The sequence below is a fragment of the Mus musculus genome, chromosome 5, assembly GCF_000001635.26.
Source record: "Mus musculus strain C57BL/6J chromosome 5, GRCm38.p6 C57BL/6J".
Taxonomy (NCBI): Eukaryota; Metazoa; Chordata; class Mammalia; order Rodentia; family Muridae; genus Mus; species Mus musculus.
In genome coordinates this window covers 109,818,523-109,835,471 of record NC_000071.6, presented here as the reverse complement: position 1 = coordinate 109,835,471, position 16,949 = coordinate 109,818,523, and the positions used below count along the sequence as shown (strand labels likewise).

At 39.7% G+C, this 16,949-nt stretch overlaps 1 pseudogene across 1 annotated transcript; it reads left to right on the top strand.

Annotated features, from left to right (window-relative positions):
• The first annotated feature begins 1,329 nt into the window (after nt 1-1,329).
• Gm10416 (predicted pseudogene 10416) lies at nt 1,330-1,971 on the top strand (annotated as a pseudogene). The gene has a single exon (NR_027964.1). The product of NR_027964.1 is annotated as a predicted pseudogene 10416 (transcript).
• Nucleotides 1,972-16,949: the final 14,978 nt, after the last annotated feature.

Below are 16,949 nucleotides of genomic sequence, written 5' to 3'. Positions count from 1 at the left end.
TGTGGTAAAGCCTATGCAGGACCCCATACTCTCCAAATACATGAAAGAACACATAGTGGAGAGAAACCGTATGAATGTAAGCAATGTAGTAAATCCTTTGCTTCTCATGGTCAACTTCGAAAACATGAAAGAATTCATACTCGAGGGAAATCTTACAAATGTAATCAATGTTCTAAAGCCTTTGTATACCCTGGTAATCTTCGAATGCATAAAAGAATGCATACTGAACACAAACCCTATGAATGTAATCAATGTAGTAAATCCTTTGCTTGTCCTGGTCAACTTCGAATGCATGAAAGAATTCATACTGAAGAGAAACCCTATGAATGTAATCAATGTAGTAAAACCTTTGCTTGTCATGGTCAACTTCGAATACATGAAAGAACACATACTAGAGAGAAACCCTATGAATGTAATCAATGTAGTAAAACCTTTGCTTCTCATGGTCAACTTCGAATACATGAAAGAATTCATACTGGAGAGAAACCTTACAAATGTGATCAGTGTGGCAAAGCCTTTTCACTCCAAGGTAATCTCAAAGTGCATAAAATAACAACACATACTGAAGAGAAACCTTACAAATGTGATCAGTGTGGTAAAGGCTTTGCATATCATGGAAGGTTCGAAGTACATAAAAGAGCACATACTGGAGAGAAGCCCTATGAATGTAAGCAATGTGGCAAAGCCTTTGCATGTCAAAATTATTACCAAGTACATAAAAGAACACATACTGGAGAGAAACCCTATGAATGTAAGCAATGTGGCAAAGCCTTTGCATATCAACATTATTACCAAATACATAAAAGAATGCATACTGGAGAGAAACCCTATGAATGTAAGCAATGTGGCAAAGCCTTTGTAGACCAGGGTTATCTCAAAAGGCATAAAATAATAACACATACTGAAGAGACACCTTACAAGTGTGATCAGTGTGGTAAAGGCTTTGCATATCATAGTTATCTCCAAGTACATGAAAGAACACATACTGGAGAGAAGCCCTATGAATGTAAGCAATGTAGTAAATCCTTTGCTTCTCGTGGTCAACTTCGAAAACATGAAAGAATTCATACTGGAGAGAAACATTACAAATGTGATCTATGTGGCAAAGCCTTTGCACAACATGGTCATCTCAAAATGCATAAAATAACAACACATAATGAAGAGACACCTCACAAGTGTGATCAGTGTGGTAAAGTCTTTGCATATCATAGTATGTTCCAAGTACATAAAAGAACACATACTGGAGAGAAGCCCTATGAATGTAAGCAATGTGGCAAAGCCTTTGCATGTCAAAATTATTACCAAGTACATAAAAGAATACATACTGGAGAGAAACCCTATGAATGTAAGCAATGTAGTAAATCCTTTGTTCGTCATGCTTCACTTGAAAGACATGAAAGAATTCATACTGGAGAGAAAACTTATTTTGTAGACAATGTGGTAAAACCTATTCACAATCAACTTGCCTAAAACTACATAAAAGAGCACATACTAAAGAGTAATCCTATGAATATAACTAATATGGTAAAGACTTTACAATGATATTGAAAGGTATGGTGGTTTAAATATACTTGGCCCGTGGCAAGTGGCCATATTAGGAACTATGGCCTTTTGGAGTAGATGTAGCATTTGAGAAAGTCTGTCACTGTGGGCTTGGACTCTGAGATCCTATGCTTAAGCTCCACCCAGAGCAGAAGAGTCTTCTGGCTGCCTTCTGATCAAGATGTTGAATTCTCCTTTCTTCTAGCACCAAACCTTTGAATCTGTACAATACCCCCAATTAATGTCCTTTATAAGAGTTGTCTTGGTCTTGGTATTTTTTTTCACCTCAATAAAACCCAAATTAAGACGAACAGCATAGCCAGGCAGTGGTGGCACATGGGTTTATTAATCTCAGCACTTGGGAGGCAGAGGCAGGTGGATTTTTTAGTTCAAGGTCAGCCTGGTCTACAGAATGATTTCCAAGATAGCCAGGGCTACATAGAGAAACCTTGTCTTGAAAAACCAATATACATCGCATAAAAGATAACACATTGGAGAGAAACTGACAAGCAGATATTTCTCTGCATGTTTGATAACAGAAATAACATGTTTTAAATAGTCTCTTTTTTCCTTCCCCTCTCCTTCCATTTTCCACATCTATATTCGTCTACATCTCTTCCTTTCCATTTCCCCGCCCCCATGAGGACAGTATATATTAAGATAGAATCTCACATGTAGTCGAGAGTTGTCTTGAATTAAAAGTCCTCCTACTACGTCTACCTCTTGAAGGTTAAGATTATAGTTGTGTGTGTCATGCCTAGGTTTTTCATGGATGTCGAACCCTGAGCTAGAAAATAACTGTCTAATCTTGGGGAAATTGCTAAGGTGATGACAGTATTGATGAGTAAACTCAGAAAGTACAACCATGCCTCTACTAATAAGAGGTACCAAGATGACCAAGATGGACTAGAGATTGAAGCACCGTAAAGATCTCTTAAGCCAGACAAGGAGTCCAGTAGATGCTAACAGATTAAATGATCCTTGCCTGAAAAGGACCAACCGCACTGTGTTATGAGGTCTAAGAGAAAGTTCCAAAGTGTTCCATGGGATGTGTTGCTGATGCATTGAAGCAATTCGAGAAAGATGACTGTCATGTGACTATTAGTTTTTGAAATGTTTAATCCCAAGCTGCTTCACAATTTGTAAGGTTCATAGGAAGAACAAACACATAATGACCAGAATGCCTTTGGCTGGGTTAGTGATTAAAAAGGGAAAGAAAAGTCTTGTGAGTTTTCTTAAAAGGTTTCCTGCCTGTGTTCTTCTATATCATGCAAAGCATGAACTATGATTGGTCTCTGAGGTCTTGCACTGTTTCTCCTTGGTAATGTTGCCTGATGAGCAGGTAATGAATTCTGGTCTTTACTGTGCATGCAGAGATCATGATTTCCTAACAATTCAGTGTGTTTTCTTAGAGTCAACATTGTATTGAATATGTAAAACATCTAAACTGATTTACTGTGTAAGGAGGATGTTTCTGGGTTCTGTGCTGTTACTACACAATTCTACATGCTTGAGGGTAGTTTAACTTCACTACATTGTTTTGGCTGCTCAGTATTATTTATTGACCATATAACTACCAGAAAGCACATTATACACTGAAATTAACTTTTCTTTTTTTTTCTTGTTTTTTATTATTTTCTTTATTTACATTTCAAATGCTTGTATCTTTGGTATTCTGTTTCTGGGCTAATATCTACTTATCAGTGAGTGCCTATCAAGTGAGTTCTTTTGTGATTGGCTTGAAACTAACTTTTCAATGTGTTATTTCCTGAAATTTGCCCTAGCAAACCTTAAACTAAAAAGTGTTATTTCGGGGTTTGGGATTTTGCTCAGTGGTAGAGCGCTTGCCTAGCAAGCACTAGGCCCTGGGTTCGGTCCTCAGTTCTTGAAAAACATAAAAGACAAAATAAAAGTGTTATTTCTCTAGAGTGTGCTCAACAATTAATTTTGTATCAGCAAATTAAGAGAGCAGCTTTCATATGCACACATTCATAGTTAACAGAGTATGCTATTGAAACCTGTTGTTAAGGGCAATGCGTATTTCCTCGGTCTAGTCATTTTGATCTACTACAAATTTGTTCATTATTAGAAATTTTAATTTAAGTAATTAGCTAAATTATGGATACAGTGATACTGTGAAATTATGTGAAGAAGAAAACTGCACTGGAGAAATGGCTCAGAGGTTGAATGCACTGACTGCACTTCCAGAGGTCCTGAGTTCAATTCCCAGCAAGCACACGGTGGCTCACAAGTATTTGTAATGTGATCTTAGTGCCCTCTTCTGGCATGCAGGCAGAACACTCTACAGAATACATGAATAGATCTTTAATAATAATAAAAAAGAATCAAAATGCAAAACCCTTGCCCCCCCAGAAAGGGAGAATGCTTGTCTCCTCTTCCTAAGAAGGAAGGTGAAATTTATTTGGGAGGGCAAAAGGCTCTATGGGTATTTGAAGAAGATGGCATGTTACCCTGATGCTTTAATTAGCATCCAAAGTACAGATCATAATATTCACTTTTGTGTGGGAGGGCAGTCATGCAAAATACATGTAATTGGGTGAGTTTGCACATCCTATGCTCCAGCTAGAGGACTGATCACATTGGGAATAGGCTACTGAAAATGTGCTTCAAAAGCTCACTGTGAAATTATTTTTTTAAATTAAAGACTCAAAAATTTTTTTTAATTTAATTTTTATTTTAACTCTTTTATTTCTAATATATATACATATATTATATAACTATTAAATTATTTATAAAGCGATTATAAAATATTTCTAATAAAATAAGGACCACACATGAACATTTGTTTAAAGAAAATTTACTGTACACAGTATAGCACCTTTCTCAGAGTTAGTCTTTCATCATCTTATATGAAATTGGTTCAGTAGAAGCCACCAAGGGGTACCCTCAATGCTGTCTTCCACTTGTGTCCTACTTAAGGTCATGCAAACAAGGTCCTGGACACAAGGTGACACTAGAAAATAGACTTCTCTAGGAATACTGCCTGCTATTCGACAAATTCAACAGGAAAAAAACCCCATAAACTTTAACAAAGAGAAAATGAAACAGAACGAGTCATTCAGTACTGTGGAAGAGAAATAGAGATCCTGGTGAAAACAAGAGACTGCAAATCTCACACCTCCTACCCAGGAACAGTCTCTTCTACCACATCCACATGTGTGAACTCCCCTATGCCTATGAGGAGAGTGATGCCATGCCATGCCACTGGCACACCTGCTGCTGGTCTATGTCTTCTGTGTGAAAATCTTCAGTCATGAGGAACAGTTTTCTTTAAAATAGCATCCTCAGGAGGAACAGAAATGACGAGGCCCCACACCACTCTTGCCATGAATAATGGGCCTGTTCTCCACTGGCAGCCACCACTGCCCTTCCTCTTTCCTGTCTTGCCTGGGTGATATTAGAAGAATTAAATGCATGTCTTTTCTCAGGAATGACATTCAAAGGATGTGGCTGAAAGAATAAGAGAAAAAGTTTCACTAGGCAAGCATCTACCACAAGTCTAGCACGGCTTTATGGGGGCTCTGTGTCTCAGCTCAAAGATGCTTAGTGTTAGGAAATTGTGAGGTGAGAAATAGCCAGTACAGGCATATTGACAGCCATAAGACCTGACAGCTTGATAGAGTGAGTAGTAGTTAGCTGACATCCAGTCCCACCATTACACATCCCTCACATTGGAGCTGTTTTGTGCGGATGCCAACAACCCCAGAATTCCTGGTCACTTCCAAGATGTCCTTGTGCTCATAGCCTCATTAATGAATTGACCTATAATCCACTTAATTCACATTAAAAATTACTACAGGTGCCTTCTTAGCATAGTAGGCAGCGCGTCAGTCTCATAATGTGAAGGTCCTGAGTTTGAACCTCAGAGGTGTCAACCTCAGTTTTTTTTATTTATTTATTTATTTATTTATTTATTTATTTATTTATTTATTTATTTATTTTTGGTTTTTCGAGACAGGGTTTCTCTGTGCCCTGGCCGTCCTGGAACTCACCTTGTAGACCAGGCTGGCCTTGAACTCAGAAATCGCCTGCCTCTGCCTCCCGAGTGCTGGGATTAAAGACATGGGCCACCAAGCCCTGCTTCAACCTCAGTTTTAAACACAAATACTTAAACCTTTAATTTTAGCTGAGCAGTGGTGGCACATGCCTTAGGTCCCAGCACTAGGGAGGCAGAGGCAGGCAGATTTCTGAGTTCTAGGCCAGCCTGGACTACAGAGTGATTTCCAGGACTGCCAGGGCTACACAGAGAAACCTTGCCTTGAAAACAACAACAAGCACAACAATAACAACAAAATACTTACTAACAATTATTTGTCAGAGACCATACTGTGAGAAAGCAAGCCCTTCACAATCTCCCACCCTGACAGGTCAAATGGCCTCATGCTAGGAGCCGGTTGTCACTCCCTCCTCCCTGTTCCCTTCCTGGCACCTGAGGCTGTAAAAGCTGAATTATAGTCCCCTCTTACCTACCTCTTCCTCATCTCTCATGAGTTCTAAGGACACGAGTTACACCTGAGCGGGGCCTGATGTCCCAAGGCTGTTACACGGAGGATCTTCCAGAGATAAGATGCAGAGTGCTGGCTGCGTGGAGCCTGACTTCTGCCCTCAGGTCAGCAAATGCCTACTTCTTTATTCTTTGTTAAATTCCCCCTCGACCCCTCCCTATTCCCCTCATTGCATGCTTTAAAACCCAGCTCTCAGCCTAATAGATGAAGACCTCGACAAATCTTGCTTGGTCGTCTTCTCCTTCCCTTCCTCTCATTTTCTTCCAGGTTTGCAGTCCCCCTCGCACTCACGAATAACTGAATCCCGCGGGACGAGACTTATTAAACTCTATGTGCCAGGACTTGTGTTCCATGCTTTATAGGGATTATCTCATTGTAGAAATATTCCCATAAAAAAAAAAGCTTTTGCTAAAAATATTTTGGTACCTAAGCTTTAGTTGGCTGAAAATTGTACATATATGGAAAACACAATTACTAAGGATACTTTGATTAAATGAGGCTTCCATTTTCTCTTTTTGGACTGTGTGTGCACAAACATTAAGTCTGCTAAGTGTGTTCAGTATGTACTTTTGTACTGTGCTCTGTCCTTCAGAAGACTAGTAATCCTTTATCCATGGGAAATGAATGAGGAGACTCCAGTGGAATAGCAACAAGCCTCATGCATGCTGTTTTCTGTGCATGAATGTTGATGATAACGTTTAGCCTATAAATTAAACACAATAACAGGTTAACAACAATGTTTAACTGTATGTTACAGTAAAAAGTAACGGAAACTAGCTGTTGACCCTTAAAATATTACGTGCACAGTTCTTCCTGTGATGATGTGAGATGGCAGTGCCACACCGCAGTAAGGTAAAGGGAGCCAGAAAACACAAGCACTCTGGCAGCAAGGATCATTTGTATACAGCTGCAGTGACAGTAAATTTGAGACAGAGACAGTGGTGGAGCAACACATGGGTGGGTGACACATGCAGACTGGATGCAGGAGAAAGGGATGGTTTACATCTTAGCTGAGACCAAGAAAGACAGCACAAAACTGTGCTTTGGGATCTTCCTAAGCTAGTCATGGCACGGATCTCATACAGCTTTTCAGGAAACACATTGCTCAGGGTGCCTTCACATCCACCTTGGTCCCACTTCTCTGAGCCTCTGCAGCCCTCACTTCCTGTCTATTGGGTGCCAACTAGCTCTGTCAGTCATCTCTCATATTGATATCCCCTTCTTCTCTGGACCACAAAAAGGTGGTACTCAGGCTCTTCTGTAGACTCCTTTGATGCTGGTATGTCACCCCTCCATTCTTCTTCTGAGAGCTTGTTTTGTCATATGAACAGTAGGGATTATACTACTCACATCATATTGGCCAATGTGTCCATTACTCTAAATAACATGCAAAGAGATTGCTATACTATTGTTAGTTATCCGTCGTGCAATTTGCATAAGTCTACTAAAGTATGGTATTCATGTAACATTTATTTTTAAATTTTTTGACAAAAATTAATTTTTATTGTGTGTATAGTGTCTGATGAATGTGTGGGCACATACATATAATGGCACATGTGTGAAAATCAGGACAACTTTGAGGAATTGGTTTTTTTACCTTTGCCTAAGCTCTGGGATTGCACTCAGGTCTTTAGGTTTATGTGATACGTGCTTTTTTGTTTTTGTTTTTTTTTTTCTCTCTGAGTCATGTTGCCAGCCCTCACATAGATTCCTAGAAGTGTATTGTTAAGGAATAATCATGGAACAATCTGCCCAGTCCAAGCCTTGACCAGGGACCCATCTGCTGCTTCTACATTCTCAGCGTTAGCCCCTAAGGCAGCCCTCTACAAAGACCCAGACACTCAGATTTCTTTCCTAATTTTGAGATTGGGCAGCTGAAATACTAGATCCTCTGTGCTGTAGAGTGAATGTTTATGTCCTCTGGAAGCTGCGTGTGGTAACTGGGACCCCAGGTTAATGTGATTATGAGCCTTTGGCAGATTATCAAGTCACAAGTATGTATCCCTCATGGAGTACTCATGAGTGTGGTTCTAGCCTTAGAAAATAGACCTGAGAGCTCCTGTATTCCTTCTGCCATGGGAACACAGCAAGAAGATTGCAGTCAGCGAATGGACATCTGTGGATCTCAGCAGATACCTAACCTGGCACCCTGACTTAGTATTTTCAGTGTTTCTGTGCTGGAAATTTATGTGACTTTTTTATAGTGACAGACAATCTCTGTTGGGTCTAGAAGTGGAAATATGCACGTGCCATGCACCATCTACAAAGCAGTCTGTAGTGTTGGGTAGATCGCAGCTTTATGAGAGCAAAGACCAATGCCCACATGGTCCTGTACAAGTGGGGCAATACCCTTTGTCCCCAATTTCTTGTTTCTAGCTCTACTCATAGTAGGTATCCTACTAAAGTGAAAGATGCTAGTTCTCTGTAACTATCTTTCTACTACTATCTCCCATCAGCTATTTTTTCCTTTAAAGTAAAAGAATATTCTTCCTTCAGTGTTATTTTCTTTTCTTTAAAAAAAAGATTTATTTATTATATATAGGTACATTGTAGTTGTCTTCAGACACACACCAGAAGAAGGCATCAGATCCCATTACAGATGGTTGTAAGTCACCATGTGGTTGCTTGGAATTGCACTCAGGACCTCTGGAAGAGCAGTCAGTGTTCTTAACTGCTGAGCCATCTTTCCAGCCCCCATGTCTTCAGTTTTATAATCAAACCATATATTCTGTACTCAAAACGAAAAATAAATTTAAGACAGTAGCATGAGACAAATGCCTTTTTTATTACAAAGAACACCTCTTCCAACAAGGAACTAATAGAACAGTCAAATTATACGTTTTGTTTTTGAATCTAAAGCATTAATTAAAAGCATTTTGCTTTCCAAAACATATTCTGTATTTTACAAGCGCTAGTAACTAGTACAAAATAACTAGACAAAATAGCTCAGGTAGCTATTTTGTAGCTCAGGCTGGTCTCAAACTCTCCACTCTTCTGCCTTAGCCTCCCAAGCTCTAGATGTGTAGATATGTAGGCATGCCATACCACATGCATGTGTGACAACCTTTTCATTCAAACAGATTCTCTTTTCTGTAATAGTGATGGCTTTTCCTTTATATAGTAGGCTTAACTTAACATTCTTTCCCTTTCCAATCATTTTTAAATGTTTAATTAATTAATTACTTTATTTTTTACAATTTCCTTCTATTCCCAGGACCTCTCCTAGGAAAGACAGAAGAAATCATGGTACTCCCAGACTCAGAATGACTTACCGATAGAAATCCCAAGTGTTTGCTGTGGCGTTCAAGGCCCTTCAACCCCTCTTGAAGGGGCTTTTCTGCTTTCTGTCTGTTTCCCAGCCACATGGGGCTGTTTGCTGAATGCCCACAAAGAGACTACAGGTGCTGACATTCTTCACTCACTCATTCCTTCTTTCTTCATCTGGACTTTCACGCAGGCTGCAGGATGTCCTGTGATCTTCTATCCCCTTTTGTATACAGTAATTGCCCATCCATTGCACTCTCCAACTCTCTTACCCAACACTCTTTTTTTTTTTTTTTGTTCAATCCTTATGTGGGATGGCCAGATGCTATTCTTATTCTGATGTTAATTCTGCTTCTTCAGAAGGGCTGCCCCAGGACAGCGGTCCATCAAATATTCAGGTGATCTCATGTGAACCTTCTCCCCATTTTAAGTGGTCAATAAAGGCGAGTCTGTGATTGGGCAGTGAGGGGGAAAGGTGGGACTAGATGTTCAATAGTGGGGTCAGGTAGATAAGGAGAAGACAACAAATGGGGAAGGAAAGAGGATGCAGGAGGAGGAAGCACGATGGACCAGAACCATGTGGCCAGGAGAAATCATAAGTAGGAAGGGGATCTTATAGCTGTGGAATAAGTTAGTACAGTGTTTTATCTGCAGGCATATAGCTTATAAGTATAATAACTGGATTTTTAAAAAAATATGGGCTTACTGGGGTTGGAAATTCCAACAGCAATGTCCACCTCAAATTCCAGATGTTCTTCTACCTTCCTCAATGGGTTGTTATTTCTTCCTAAAGGGCAGTGCCCCCTACTTCCATTCCCCCTTGTTGCTTTGTGAGTCATAGTTGTTTAGAATATTTTTGCTAGATCTGGAAAGTCACCCTGTGTTTTCTTTAAGAGAACTAGGACCCAACTCAGGTCACGGAGCCGTGTAGGAATGAGAAGCTGAACTTAGGTTTCCTTAATGAATCAACCTGGTCTTATTTTTTCCTAAGCAGAAAGGTTCACATATGTATTATTGAACTAGTCTATTAGTGTACAATCTTTAAAACATGGGAAAATGTAGTGTTTCCCAAGTAAAACATGTCAATCTGCTCATATAGAAATCATCTTGTCAGTTTAATATGATAAGATCTTAAAAGTATATGTAGACCATATATATATATATGGTCTCTCTCTCTCTCTCTCTCTCTCTCTCTCTCTCTCTATATATATATATATATATATATATATATATAACATATACCACATATATAATATGGTAAGTTCTTAATACCACAGACACACACACACACACCTTTCATTTAAATCAATTGAGAATGGACTCAAGCTAGTAATGGATTATAGCAGTAGAAGTTTTATCTATACCAATTACTTGATATGCATTACCTCATTTATAATATATAAATGACATCACACTAGTTACTAGATTAATAATGAATAGAGGTGAAGAGAATATGATGACAATAGATCATGGCTGTGTAATGCCCAAACCTGTATGGCTCAAGTGCCCAGGGACCAGGTAACTTCCTGAAATGCTAGAATTTGTAAGTTCTTGGAAAATAACAAAGTCCCATGGAAAAATAAATGTCCTATAGGTTTGTCCTTATAAACCCCTGCCACACATGGCTCCAGGCCATTCTCCGCTGGGAAATTCCAGGAAATGGACCTGAGCAAAGTCTATCCCTTGGCCAATATTTAATATTTAAAGCTTGCTTTAAATTTGGCCCAAAATGCTGGAGTTGGTTTTTCTGGCCAATCTCAGGATTAACAGTTGATGTAGAATAGTTCTCCTGCCATCATCAGGTGATTACCAAAGACACCTAAGGTCATAGGTAAGGAGTTCTGTTATTGGGTGAAATGATACTATAGGAGAGAACCCCAATGAAATGACTGTCAAGGATAAGGCATGTCAAAATCCCTAGCAATCCTGAGAAAGGGTAAGGCCCAGCAGTAGCTTCCTGATCTCTGATTTTATTAGGAATCAGGAGTCTATCTTCTCCCTGTGCTTGGCTCTGGATGGGTTTTGTCCAGGTTTATATACCAAGAGGACAACATCCAAGCTTAACAAAGATGGCTTTAGACAAACTGTTTTTTTGTTTGTTTGTTTGTTTTTTTTGTCATTTTCTTTTTAATGTACCCTAGTGAAGAAACCCATCCCTAAAGACTCTACAGCATGTATCCATTCCTTCCAGATTCAATTGGTCAAGCTTAGTCCAGTTTTCCATAAGGGATTTTCAAGTTTAGTGAGAAGCAATCATCATATATCTGAGTGTCAGAGCACACTGGGGTTTTGATAGCAGAAGAATGGCCGTCTAGACAATAAATCTAGATACACCAGGGTCATGGCAATTAGGCTGCCCCAAGAGGTGTGTTACAAAATAATTCATAAGGCCAATGGCCTGAAGGCAACCCCCTGGTGCATTGTTTATTTTGAATAAAATTAAGAATGCCTCTTCTAGCTGTGAATTACTGTGTCAGGCACTTGACCATCCTCTCTCTGCATATAGTAGACTGTAGCATTAGTAATTCATTTTAATAGATCCTCACCAACTACTTGGAATCCATTTCTGTTTTAAAAAATAAAAGAGCCACCATGTGGTTGCTGGGATTTGAACTCAGGACCTTTGAAAGAGCAGTAGGTGCTCTTAACGTATCCATAATGAGATCTGACACCCTCTTCTGGAACGTCTGAAGACAGCTACGATGTACTTACATGTAATAAATAAAAAAATCTTTTAAAAAGGTTAAAAAGAAAAAGATAAAAATAGATTGTAACTTGACAGGACCGTGGTCATATTTTCGGTAATCATGCTAGAATCATGCTAGAAGCATTTTATATTAAGTGATTTTTAATGTGGAAGACTGTATGAGCTCTGTAGCTAAGTAGGGGTGAGATGATTTAATGGAGGGTGCTATGCACTCACATTTGAATCAACTCAAGGTCTGTCCCATAAAAATGTCCAAACTATGCCTGGGTTGTTTGCATTAGACTTGGACCCTCCCATTTGGGGTGGACTTGAATGATAAGAAACCTCACGAAGTTTGGAAAGGCAGGCTCGTCGGAGGCCATGGTCTTGGATGCTGTGGCTCAGGTGTGTATACAAGTCTCTCCACATTTCTGGCTGCATGCACACAGAGCTAGGAAGCTTTACTAGGAGCTCTCACTCTGTGGACATGGCAGAAATCTAGTGCTCCCTACTGTTAGCCCATTTGCCATTCAGGCAGGTCACACCCATTTGCTTCTATACCCAAATTCACCCTACATCACACACACTCATACACACTCATACACACTTAAACACACTTACACAAACACACACAAACACACACAAACTCACATGTGTATAAACCTTGATTCTGTGAGACTGGTGTCCAGCCAGCTCTAAGATCTGTCTGTCTCCCTCATACTCCACAGAACTGAGATTACAAACACATTGGATCCATGCCTAATTTTCAGGTGGGTTCTGGGCATTTGAACTCAGATCCTCAAGCTTGCACAAAACTCATTTCATCACTGAGGCATCTCTTCAGTCCCGCTAATTTGTTGACCTTAGACAAAAGCCTGGCAGCTTAAAACAAAGCTGTTGTAGAATGCATTCTTCCACCAGCAGGCTCTCAATTTTTCCAGCCTTTTAATTCTTTAATTGGTAGAGAAAATGAACCTGATCAAGTCTCCTAAATGGCAAGATAAGGGTGCTGCTGAGTGCATCAGATCCCTTTACTTATGGTTGTGAGCTAACATGTGGGTGTGAGGAATTGAACTCAGTACCTTTGAAAGAGGAGTTTGTGCTCTTAACCACTGAGCCATCTCTCCAGCTGCCACCCCCCATTTTTTTTTTAAAGATTTATTTATTTACTTTAAGATTGTATTTATTTTATATATGAGAGTACACTGTCAACGTCTTCAGACACACCAGAAGAGGGTATCAAATCCTGTTACAGATGGTTGTGAGCCACCATGTGGTTGCTGGGAATTGAACTGAGTACCTCTGGAAGAACAGTCAGTACTCTTAACCGCTAAGCCAACTCTCCAGCACCTATGGAACATTTTATGATTCCAGTTTGTGTCAAATTAACATAAAACTTGCCAGAACATAAATGTTGACCAAAAAAAAAATTCTGAAGAATAAACCTATAATGAAAATCTGGGGGCTGGCTCAGTAGTTAAGAGAACCATCTCACATTTCACAACCATCTGTAACGGGATCCAGTGCCGCCTTCTGGTATGTCTGAAGACAGTGACAGTGCACTCACATATATAAAATAATTTAAAAAAAAAGAAAATCTGATTTCCTTTTTTAAAAAAAGATCTTATCTATCTATCTATCTATCTATCTATTTAATTTACTTTATGTATACAAGTACACTGTAGCTGTACAGATGGTTGTGAGCTTTCATGTGGTTTTTAGGAATTGCATTTGGGACCTTGCTCAGGTCAACCACACTCACTTCTGTTGGCCCTGCTTGCTCAGGCCCTGCTCGCTCTCTCCCAAAGATTTATTATTATAGATAAGTACACTATTGTTGTCTTTAGACACACCAGAAGAAGATGTTAGATGTTATTACAGGTGGATGTGAGCCACCATGTGTTGCTGGGATTTGAATGCAGGACCTTTGGAAGAACAGTCAGTGCTCTTACCTGCTGAGCCAACTCGTCAGCCCCAAAATCTGTTATCTTAACTACTAAATTCTTCGTTTTAGTTCAGTATGCTTGGATCTTAGCCTGGGAGTCTTTCAAGAAGGGATTTATAATATGTTTTATTAGTTTAGTGTTAAACTGAGACACATAAAATAAATGTTTTTGAGAGTTAAAGACAACTTAATGTGTATAATGTATGGTTTATCCTATTACCAAAGTACAGGTGACATGGTCTACTTTGAACGGTTATTGTACACACAAGGCTCTGTGTAAAACTAAAATTGATGTTGGGATATTATAAAGACAGAATTGAGGGGAGGAGTTCATGGTGATGAGAGTGAATGGCAAGCACCTTGAGTCTCTCATTTGAGAGTTGAATTGCTTTCTCACAGATCTGCAGTACAGAGGTGAGGCTCGTGTCAGTCTGTCCCTTCTTTGGCCTCCCCGAATAGATTATATACATTCACAATAGGAATATAAAGGAACAGAAGAAAGATTTATTTGAAAAAAATAGGGGGGAGCACTTTTTCTCCTCTCCTCTCCTACCCTCCCCTCTCCTCACATCTTACAGTGCACATGTCCCCCCACTCTGTCTCTCTCTCCCTCTGTGTCTCTCCACCTCCCCCATGCCTTCTTTCCCCATGACAACTTCCTTGGCCTTGGTCCTTGGGGCCAGTGAACTTGCCCACCAGAAAGCATCTTCCCAATAAACTTGCATTTAATATATACATATATGAAATATTTAAAGAAGCAATTTCTGATAAATTTTAAAAATTAAGATTGATACCAGCTACATAACTTAAAAACTCATAAAATGTTAAAAAGATAAATAAATCCGCAAATTAAAATATAAAGCCCTTTAATAGCTTACAATATGAATATAACAAATCAGAAATTAATGTCTTGTAAACAAGTAAAAATTCTTATAAAATAAACAATAATGATAATAATAAGATGGGATAATGACAAAAGGCTAGTTACATTTGAAATAAAAGGAACTAACATCCTTTTATGCAAATGAGTACAACATAAAACAAAACATAATTAACTATGCATTTGATGATGTTAGACATGTGCCAAGGTGTAGTAAATCATAAACGCAGTGGCTCCCATAATACAAGGAAATGAATTATGTAAAAACTACAGCTTGTGATCCTACTTGAAAGCGCTGGATCCACGGGTCTTCTGCCTCTGGTGTTGAAAATGAAATATTGCAGAAATCTGTGTGGGCTTGCATTTTAAAGTATATTGTAAAAATGTTCATGTTCTTGAATCCATGTACTTTTTCCAGGTAAGCCCACCTCCCCCTACTCTATTGCTTTGGATCTTTCTTCCAAGTCCTAAAAGTCCTCAGATTTCATATGAGAGACTGAAGAAAATGTCCTGACATGTGTCTGGCTATGATTTAACTATGTCAGGTGTTTTCTCATTCTTATAGCAGCCTGCCTGCCATCACAGAGTCTGCCCATTCCCGGGAAGTGCTTGTTTGCTCCTTCCATCTAGGACTTTTTAGATTCTAAGCCCGGTTCTTTCTAAGTTTGTGTTTCTGTCTAAGTTTAGATTTTGTGCCTAATATGATGGGTGCCAAATGTAAATGTAATTCTGAGGGGTTTGCCTCACTATCTTTGCACCCAAATAATCACAGTGTGTTTCTACACTCACTCAAGTCCATTTTAGCTCCAAATAAATGACATGAAAACCTAATAAGTTCATTAAGAAGCTGCAAGCTGCAAGCCCTCTAGCGGGGCAGATGCTCTTCTATTCTAACTGCACTATGCTATCTTGACTAATTGTTTTTTGTTGTTGTTGTTGTTTTGTTTGTTTGTTTGTGTTTTCGAGACAGGGTTTCGAAACTGGCCCTGGCTGTCCTGGAACTCACTTTGTAGATCAAGCTGTCCTTGAATTCAGAAATCTGCCTACCTCTCCTTCTGAGTGCTGGGATTAAAGGCGTGCGCCACCATGCCCGGCTGCACTTGGTTCTTTACCGGCCATCTGAGTCTTACCTTGGCTCACTCTGGTTCATGTATGTCCGCTTGGCTGCTCTCTCATAGCAACCTGATAGTGGATCCATCTGGTCCTTCTCTTCTTCCTGGTGGTCTCCTGGTCCATCTTCTTCTCCCTATCTTTTCTCTTTCTCTTCCCATGCCCTCACTCTATTGACTCTGTCCTTGGGACACCATGACCAGGATTGGAAGTCCTGCCTTCTTCTCTTCTACCCAGCTAATTGGCTGATCAGAACTTTATTAACCAATCAGAGGTGATGGAAAACACGTTTTACATAACGTGAGACCTGAGGTGCTGGACTATGCCACCCTCCACACTGCAACCTGAGGTCTAGGCATAGCAATCAGCATCTTAATCCACAATGCACAAAAACATCCTCAACAGCTTGTACCTTCTCAGTTGGTGTCTCCTGGGTACCTGGGACTCACTCTTCATCCATGGGAACTACATCCTCAGAACCACTACATCTAGACTCTAAACTTATTAAAACTGGCCTGAGTATACTGTCCAAGTCATCATAGGAAAATAAAAACAATTCTTCATTCTCAGTTCCTTTTTCCTTTCTCCAAGCCTTGTTTGTTTCTGACTGGTCTCCCTTCCCACATTCATAAATGTCTCTCCTGTAAGTTTGCAACAACTGGGAGTTGTGAATAGGAGCAGAAAATGTAGCACACTCAACACCCACACCTGCATCTGCTCTCAGAACCACTCTGGAGATATGTACCATTCATTTGTCCAGAATTTGATTCCAAACTCTAGAGTCCAGTTCTTTAGCCCTCTGTGTCCTCCATGTGGCACTGGCTCCTATGGCCTGCCCAAGTGCACCTTTCCCTCCTGTCAAAGACCAGCTTCAACATCAGGAATAAGCTGAAGTGGGGTGTAGAATTGTCAGAGACCAAAAGCTGGTAGCTCCTGGTAAATTGACATATGCTGTTGTGCTGATATTTATCTATATCTTGAACTTAGAAATTTGGC